Genomic DNA, 8,688 nt, shown 5'->3' with positions numbered 1-8,688 from the left:
GAGGGGGGAGTCACTGTGTCGGAGGAGCGGGTGCGAGGACACGCGCGTTTGTGGAGGAGCCGGGGGGTCGTGGGAGGGGCGCGCGTGTTCACGCGAGGGAGGAGTGTTTGGACGCGCGAGTGTGCGTGGGGCCCGGCGCGTGTTTACGGGGCGAGCGTGCAGGAGGGGGTGTTTGGCTGAGCGTGCGGAGCGCGTGTTGATGGAGCGAGGGGGAGGGCGTGAGCGTGTTTGCGGAGCGGGGGTGCGGACACGGGTGTTTACGGTGCGAGTGGGATAGTGAGGGGGCGCGTGAGCTGATGGAGAGAGCGCAGGGACTGAGTGTGTTTTGAGGCACGAGTGCGCGTGGCGCCCGGCGTGTTTACCGAGCGAGTGTGGGTGAGGGGGGTGGCACCACGCGTGTTCGTGGAGCTAGTGGGGGAGCGGGGGGAGCGAGGCCGGGAGCGCGCGCGCGTGTAGCTGCGAGGCGGTGGGGGCTGGCGTGGGTGTGAGAACACGCGTGTGCGCGCGAGTTCGTGGGAGTGTTTGGGTGAGTGGCGGTCTGGGGACGCGCGTGCGGGGAGTGGCCGGCGCGAGCGGCGCGGACGCCCGTGGGGCCGCCGGCTGGTTTTCGTTTGCGAGGCGCGTCTGGGCGGCGGGCTTTTCGGATCGAGTGCTCGCTCCCGCGGCCAGGCGTGGGGAGAGGGGCGGGGCCGGGCGCCCGCTCCACGGGGAGAAGGGCGAGGGGAGAGGAGCAGGGACAAGTGCCCCCTTGGCGGGGAGAGTGGCCGGGACAGACTGGCCCTCGGCCCCAGACGCCTCTGCGGGACAAGGCGGTTGGAGGCTGCCTTTTCCTAGCAGGCCAATGGAGTGAATGAACGTTTTGTTAATCCGTGCGTAGAACACGGCGGGGAAAGTTGGTGGAGTTCAGAGACTAAAGGTTTGGAAGAACTTCCTGAGAGCTTTGCTTCATTTCAGAACAGGGACTGGAGAGGCGCATTGACCCTTGCTTCCACCAGCCAGGCTCCGCGTGGCCTTCTTGCATTTGTAAGATCTCGCCTGCTTTGGTTTCCTAGGTAACGGCCCAGTGTCGGGACCGGTCCTGATGGTGGTCAAATGTTAGAGACCATTTTTCAATCTTCGTCGATTTCTGCAGCCATCACATTTCCGAAAATACAGTACTCTTGCAAATAATCTTCCTAATCAGTTACTTCACCAGGGAATGGCAGTCTTAAAGCCTGTTTTGGATTTTGTCCACCGTTGCTTGGTATGATTTCTACTGGTTAGTCTGAAATATATTGATATAATTGGCAAAGCAGATACGATAAACATGAGAAGTGCTCTCAGATAATTATGAAGTGCCTCGTGTATTTGTTTGTTTGAACGCATTATATTTTTCCCATCAGTGAGGCCAAAACCTGAAATTTAAAAATTGTGATCCCCCAAAGTTGTGTTACATACGGTAGAATGGCTGGCTGTATATAAAGGGGTCCTCTTCTCTCTCTGTCTAAAGGAATCGTTTGGAGAGTTTCCCTACAGAATCTGTCATGTAGAGAAACTGTTGCTTGGGAACCTGATAAAAAGAAATATGTTAAGCCGTACGCTTTCCATGGTGTTTGTTTATGGAAATATATTTATTATTTTAAGACCAAAATTAGACGATAGCAAATAAGCTTATGTTTCTCTTTTTCTTAGTGTTAGATTTCGGGAATAATAATGTTTAATGTTCTAGAAAATAGCATTTACTTACAGGGTATGCATTTCCCCAATAAATTCCGATTGGTGAAAACAGCAGAGGACTGCCTGGAATTCCTAAGGGACCTGGACCCAGGCATTCTAATTAATTGTATTCCAAATAACCTAAATGGAAACACAGTATTTAATGCAGTAGTTAATAACAACATTGTATCCTTTAAGGATCCTTATTAACTCTTCCGCTCTTTTTTTTTTTTTTTTTGGTAACCCTTCCGCTTTTGTGATAGACATGCAGAGACACGTTATTATTTTCTTTGGTTCTCTGTGGAGGGCTCTGCTGGGCCTTCCTGCCTGTAACAGCAGCTGGCCCCGCTGCAGGACGTTCATGTTGGGCTGTCCTAGAAAACATGGGTAACAGGTGGCACAGAAAATGTTTTACTTCACACGAGAAAGATGGTGAAGTTAAAGAATCAGTGGACCTTGAAAGTTTCCCGCGTGAAAGGTATGAGACTCGTATCCATGGCTACAATTCAGATGCTCAGCTCAAGGTCCCTCACCTTCTGGCACTGCCAGAAATGTCCATTTTGGTGACCTAGAGTTTCCTTTGGGGACCGTCATAATTTTTCTGATGTTTTCGATCCTCGCCCTTGTGAACTTCTGACGTTACAGAACTGTACTTGTAGGCTGCCTTTTAAAAATGTTCAAGGAAAATTTTACATGTTGTTTTTACATTTATTTAAAGCTCAACTTTAGGTTTCACCCAGAAGGTGCAATAAAGACCATTTTGTTAAACGTGGCACCATTCTTTAGCCGGTGCAGTGGTTTCGGGAAGTCCTTTATTTTTCCTTAGCAGTGTTCACTTCCCGATCCCTTTCCCAATTGTTTGAGTGTGCCTGCTGTATCTTTTCACATTTAAAGGGCTTTGCTCTGCCTGACTTAACGTGGGTTAATATTGGTATCCCATCGATGTTTTCGAACGAAGACACCACCTGAGTGGTGCCAGGTCTTCATTGTTAAATATCAACCGTGGCATCTTGTCACACTATATAAGCAGAATATTTGGGAGTTTATTTCAGTTATATATTCCTTTGCCAAAATGCTTTTGGCATTCACGCGCGATGTAGTTTATTTGCGTACACCTAACCTTTTTTTTTTTTTTTAAAGGGGGTTTAAGGGAGCTTACAGAGATACATATTAAGCAGTGAGAATAGGTGAAATAAAGAGGGAGTAGGCAAAAGGATAGTGAGTGTCCAGGAAGGTGAAATGGGGACGAATGAAGTTAGTAAATGACATTCATTCCATAAAGACTTCCACACTTTCTAGAGGCAGGCCATGAACTGCCTTCTAGGCTCTCTGTCAGTTGTAGACGTGACAGGCTTAATTTTGTCTTTATTACACCTCACACACCATGCGTTTTCTTATGTTCCATGGAAATTCTGACAGCCATCAACGAAGTTTGGGTGATGGTGGGAGAAGTCTAGACACGGTGCATTGGATTACCTTAAAGACTGCATGTTAACATTGGTCACGTTGAACACTTAGGAAGCACCTGGGAACCTGCCAGGTGACCCCTCACCTGAGGACACTGGAGCTCATGATCATGAAGGTCCTCAGTGATGGTCTTAACCCTTCCTGAGTGGATTGTCCTGAAGTCAAAAGACCGACTTTTCTTTGTTATAAGTGCCTCCAAATATATTAAATTACCATTTATCAAGTACCAACATTGACCAGTTAGTCTATGTTTTTTCACCTTTCTTCTTCTGACTTTCACCACCTTCCAAATCTGATCCCACTCTGTTAGTCCGCCTTCCCCCGTCCACCAGCAGCTACTCAGCGTGTATTGCATTCCGGCTCTCCATTTAAAATTCTTCCTCCTTATTCTCTGAGCCTAACTCACGCCTGATCTCATTAATGAACCCTTTCCCCTCATCCCCCAGATTAGATGAGCAGCTCTTTGCGGTGCAGGGTGGCACTGAAGGTGTATCTTCCCCGACTACCCCTAGCGTAATGGAACCTGGGAGGTGGAGTTTCATAAATACTGTTAGTTAACAAAACAATTATATGCGTGGTGTTACTCCTTGGATAGAGTGAGAAGAATGTAACAAGAAAGTTCTAAAGCACACCGGACTCTGATCCTATCTAGTGCATTCAGTTCAGTCCTCCCTGTTGGTAATTTAGACACAAACTCCACAGGATCTCCCATTCAGGTCCATTCAAGGTCTGTAGGGGATTTGGGTTTCCATTTAAGTGGTCTCGAAGTGGCCCTAAAAGTCTTGGCCTGTGTCAGTGTAGAATAGCAGGGTCTCAGTCGCCTTTCGGGATTTCTTAAGATTGGCCAGAAGCTTGCTGTCTAGGAATGTGTATAGGTAACAACTGTTTGCTTGAGTATAATACGGTAGGATGAGTACTAGGTTTTTGTTTTAGCTCTGGCTCTTAAGTGAACGAGAAACCGTAGGTAACTCACCTTACAGTCCTGGGTTGGTGCCTTACCTGTTTCCTAAGCCTATTAGTAGTGGGTCAGGAAATTAACTTAGCGGTCAGCATCATCGATTATTAAAATCGGAGTGCGCTGCTCACAGCATATGGGCAAGTATCAGTTTGGGAAGATTTTGTTTCAGGGGTGTGTGTGTGTGCACGCGCGTGCACGCGTGTATGTGTGTGTGTACTGGGTTCTGTTTCTTTCTGTGGGCCACAGTCAAAACCTATCGAAAGTCCCTGGACGAGTTAATTCATAATTCTCTTTAAATCGCAGTGTTCTGTAATGATTCTCTTGTGTGGGATATATCTGTTGTTACGATAGTCAATTTGGCAGTAACTTAAGGCGTGAATGAGTTCGGATACTTCTGAAGGTATTTAATTCCACAACAGCAGATCGCTAGCTAGGCAGGAGCTCAGTATACCTTTCTCTGTTTTTCTGATTTATTTGGGTAATCAGAATGTTTCAAGTGAGCATGACAGCTGATTTCTGCCAAAATTTATCCCATGTTTTATAGAGAGCTTCGAACGATTCTTATGTACTACCACTAAGGTCTGCTTAATGATATTGATTTGTGTGTGTGTGTGTGTGTGTGTGTCTGTGGAAGCAGAATTTAACCAGGATTTATTTAGTAAAAGGATCCACATTTCAGTTGATGGATTCACCCTAGGCTCTTCCTTTAGCTTTAGGTGACAGAACTCCAACTCAAGCTGGCATCTGTAAAAAAGAGAATTTATTGACTCTCGTGAAGTCCAGTTTTGGTGTTGTCTTCAAGTATAGCTGGTTCCAGATGCTCAAGTGATGTCATTAGAAACCTGTCTCTCCCTCTCTTGGCCCTCCTCTCCTCTCTGTTGATTTTATTCTCGGGCAGGGGTTCCTGACGCAGTAGCAAGATGACCCGCCCAAAGCTCCAGGCTTTTATTTTGCCAGTTTAGCAAATATCTCCAAGAAGCACTTCTTTCCCAGTAGTTCCAGGAAATGTTCTGTCCTTACTGGCCCAGCTTGACTCATGTTTCCAGTCCCTTGAATAAGGAGGGGTAGTACTCTCATTAGCAAGACCTGGCTCACCCACCCCTGGAGACAAGAATTGTGGTGAGAACCACCTGAACTGAGCATAGGGCATCTCCCAAATGAGAAGCACGGTGCCATGGCCAGGGACCGGGAAAGGGATGCTGGGCAGGTGTGCTGCGCTAATCTTCACCCTTAGCTCTCATATTCCCGAAGAAAGCACCCTTCGTTCTGAAACCACAGAAGCTCATGCCAAGGCTCATTCCATGCTTTCATTTTCACGGTCCCATTTTAAATGAAGACACACCAGAATCGTTACCTTTCAGCAGACCTTTAAATGGGTGCTGACTAACAATCCCTAGGACCATTTTCAGAAAATATGATTCAAGTCCCTAATATTTCACTCTGTGGTTTGGAATAATCAACAAAAAATTTCTTTAAACACCCTTTTGTCTTTTCTAGTGAAAGAGACCATTCATTCCATTCTAGCCAGCATCATTGCCCCTGGCATTTGTGTGTGTGTGAAAGATGTTTTATCTAATAATGTAAAAAAGAGGAAGGGCCCAGCCTAAAGCTGATGACGTTCTAAAAGCTTATAAATCAGTTGAATATTTCCCAGATAAACAGTGCAACAAATGGTGGGTAGGTTCCCAGGCTAGACGGAGAACAAAAACCTTTTGAATCCATAATAGATACTCTGAATTTGCAGGAGAAAAAAATCAAAATAATGTGTGTACATGCATATATCACATATAAACTGTAAAACACTGGACTACCTAATCTACATGATATATAAATACATAGCCTACACTTCCATGTTCCAAAACAAATGGAAAAAAGTGAACTTCACATTTGAATATTAAATATGCGGCTTGAATAGAAATAAATGTATATGTAAAATAACTTCAGTCAAGGGAAACTTCTTGGTGAAGATTCTTATTTCACAGGGTAGAACCCAAAATGATTGTCTGAAATTACAAAGTCTAGCTCTCACTTTTTAGAGGAATAAACCCAGAGAGAGTAAATAACTTCAGTTTCTTGATAACATAACCCATTATTATTATCCATGATAATTACAATCCTATTTTTATTCTTGAATTGAGCAAAGGAGAGAGAGAGAGAGTGAGAGAAATCCTTCTTAGTATCTCAAAGAGTTACAGCAATGAAAAGGGAAAGGAGAATGTGGGTTAAAGACGTGGTGTACGTGTCAAAGGTTGTCTGAGGAGAAATTGACTGAACCATAAGCAATAAGAGGAGGAGCCTCCTAAGAAGGAAGAAAGGAGACGGTGGGAACAAATGTGGGGTCGCTTTCCCATACTAGTCCCTGGGGGACATTCACCATTAACCTGAATAACCTTACTGGGGTCTGTGGTTGATGAAAGTGGACCAGGAATTTCATAACTCAGAGACTGTCTATATCATGGAATCCTTTTTTTTTTTTTAGATGTTGGGGATAGGAGTTTATTAATTTATTTTATTTATTTTTGCTGTGTTGGGTCTTCGTTTCTGTGCGAGGGCTTTCTCTAGTTGCGGCAAACGGGGGCCACTCACTATCGCGGCCTCTCTTGTTGCGGAGCACAGGCTCCAGACGTGCAGGCTCACTAGTTGTGGCTCACGGGCCCAGTTGCTCCGCGGCGTGTGGGATTCTCCCAGACCAGGGCTTGAACCCGTGTCCCCTGCATTAGCAGACAGATTCTCAACCACTGCGCCACCAGGGAAGCCCTATCATGGTATTCTTTAGGACTAGTTTCAGTTCCTAAATTCTTCTGTGGGAGTTACTTACAGGACATGCTTATAAGAAGCTCTCCCTACAAAAAAAAAAAAAAAATGTTCAGATACGTTTAGGAGACACACCTACCATTAGCTTTACCCAGCAATTTAGAGTGCACGTTAGAATAATAAGGTTCAGAAAAGTCATATGTTAAAGAAATACAAATGTACTTAGTGGTGTTTAACCCAGTGTTTCCAAAACATCTTTTTTTTTTCTTTTTGTGGTACGCAGGCCCCTTTCACTGTTGTGGCCTCTCCCATTGCGGAGCACAGGCTCCGGACGCACAGGCCCAGCAGCCACGGCTCACGGGCCCAGCTGCTCCACGGCATGTGGGATCCTCCCGGACCGGGGCACGAACCCGTGTCCCCTGCATTAGCAGGCGGACTCTCAACTACTGCGCCACCAGGGAAGCCCTCCAAAACATCTTTAACCCAACATTCTGTTTTTATGGTCTGCTGAGATGTTACCTCACAAAATGGTTCTGAGCTTGGAATCCATAGATGTCCCATGGCTCTGAGTCTCCTGAAATTACATGCAAAACTTTGTATGTATGTATTTTTCTGGGAAAGGATTTGTAGCTTTCATCACCGTCTAAGAGCCCATGAACATTAAGGGTAAGAAGGGTATGGGTTCTTTTCTTACAAGGGAAGTCCAAGTCCAGTTTCCCTTAAATATCCATCTGTATGTTTTATGTCAGCCTAGGGGTATCACTCAGCAGGCCTGGGCAGTCACTCCGGGGGTGCCCAGAGATATGGAGGGATCCACGTTGTAAACAGGGAGCTGACTTGATTGTGTTTATTGTCAAATGGATTTAAAAATTGGCAGCTTCTCTCTTTCCGTCAAGAATTGTGGAAAGAAATGCCCTATACAGGACACTGCCGTATCGCTAACTCCAGATGTGTTCATTTCCAAACAAAGAAGAGAACAGGTTATTTTATTGCAGTAAAGCGACTTTTTGAAAGTTAAGGGCCTGCAGAAGAGAAATCCATTGAGAGTTAATGTTAAACAGTTAAGAACCAACTAAATTAGAGAAAGCTTTTCCTTCAAGAAATGTAAAACATTCAACTCACCTACTTTTATTTAATTATTTAAATTTATTTTATTTATTTATTATTTTTGGCCGTGTTGGGTCTTCGTTGCAGTGCGCGGGCTTCTCATTGTGGTGGCTTCTCTTGTTGCGGAGCACGGGCTCTAGGCATGCGGGCTTCAGTAGTTGTGGTACGCGGGCTTCAGTAGTTGTGGCACACGGGCTCAGTAGTTGTGGCTCGTGGGTTCAGTAGTTGTGACTCATGGGCTCTAGAGCGCAGGCTCAGTAGTTGTGGCACACGGGCTTAGTTGCTCGGCAGCATGTGGGATCTTCCCGGATCAGGGCTTGAACCCTTGTCGCCTGCATTGACAGGTGGATTCTTAACCACCACGCCACCAGGGAAGTCCCCCAGTATTGCCTTTATTGCAAGGATGTTGAGGTCCATTGCATCGCAGCCTTCCTTATTAATAAGCATCTGTAGGAGACGTTTCTTTCAGCTCTTAGTACCTGGAAGAGCCATATTATCCACAGCAACTGACAATGATCTTGAAACTGACTGCCTCCCTTTTTGCTTTGTTTGCTAAGTTCAGCCAAATTTGGGACTCACAGTTAACCATTTTAGAGGATTTAATATGTCTTTCCTGTATAGCGGCTTTACCCGAGCTTTATTTTATTCTCTTCATGAATCGTCGTCTTACCTAATCTCTTGTTAATCATGAGTGTTTCTATCAGCCA

General features: G+C 45.4%; 1 protein-coding gene across 10 annotated transcripts in view; it reads left to right on the top strand.

Annotated features, from left to right (window-relative positions):
• Positions 1-8,688, top strand: part of CAMTA1 (calmodulin binding transcription activator 1) — an 823,330-nt gene that overhangs the window by 769,738 nt on the left and 44,904 nt on the right. The gene's annotated exons all lie outside the window — the stretch shown is intronic.

Source organism: Monodon monoceros, unplaced genomic scaffold (genome assembly GCF_005190385.1).
Source record: "Monodon monoceros isolate NGI ecotype Baffin Bay Population unplaced genomic scaffold, NGI_Narwhal_1 Super_Scaffold_18, whole genome shotgun sequence".
In the NCBI taxonomy this organism is placed as follows: domain Eukaryota; kingdom Metazoa; phylum Chordata; class Mammalia; order Artiodactyla; family Monodontidae; genus Monodon; species Monodon monoceros.
The sequence above is the reverse complement of the archived record's forward strand: the minus strand, read 5'-3'. Positions and strand labels throughout refer to the sequence as shown.